The sequence below is a fragment of the Antrostomus carolinensis genome, unplaced genomic scaffold, assembly GCF_000700745.2.
Source record: "Antrostomus carolinensis isolate BGI_N321 unplaced genomic scaffold, ASM70074v2 scaffold28324, whole genome shotgun sequence".
NCBI lineage: Eukaryota > Metazoa > Chordata > Aves > Caprimulgiformes > Caprimulgidae > Antrostomus > Antrostomus carolinensis.
In genome coordinates, this window is record NW_010309174.1 from 7,621 (window position 1) to 7,839 (window position 219).

A 219-nucleotide genomic window follows, 5' to 3' on the forward strand; every position below is an offset into this window, starting at 1 on the left:
CTGTTTTCGTGGCAGAAGGCCCCGCTCTCCTCTTACGTAAATCCGTGAGCGGCTGAGCCGAGATTTCCTCGCTGCTGTGGATTAACCACCCGGGGTTGGGGCTGGTTCCCCTCCCTGTGCTTCCTCCCAACATCCCATAACCAAAACCTCTCCAGGATTTTGGGGTTTTTTTTAGGGGTTGGGGCTCCCAATTTGGAAAGCTCAAGGGTTGCACTTACT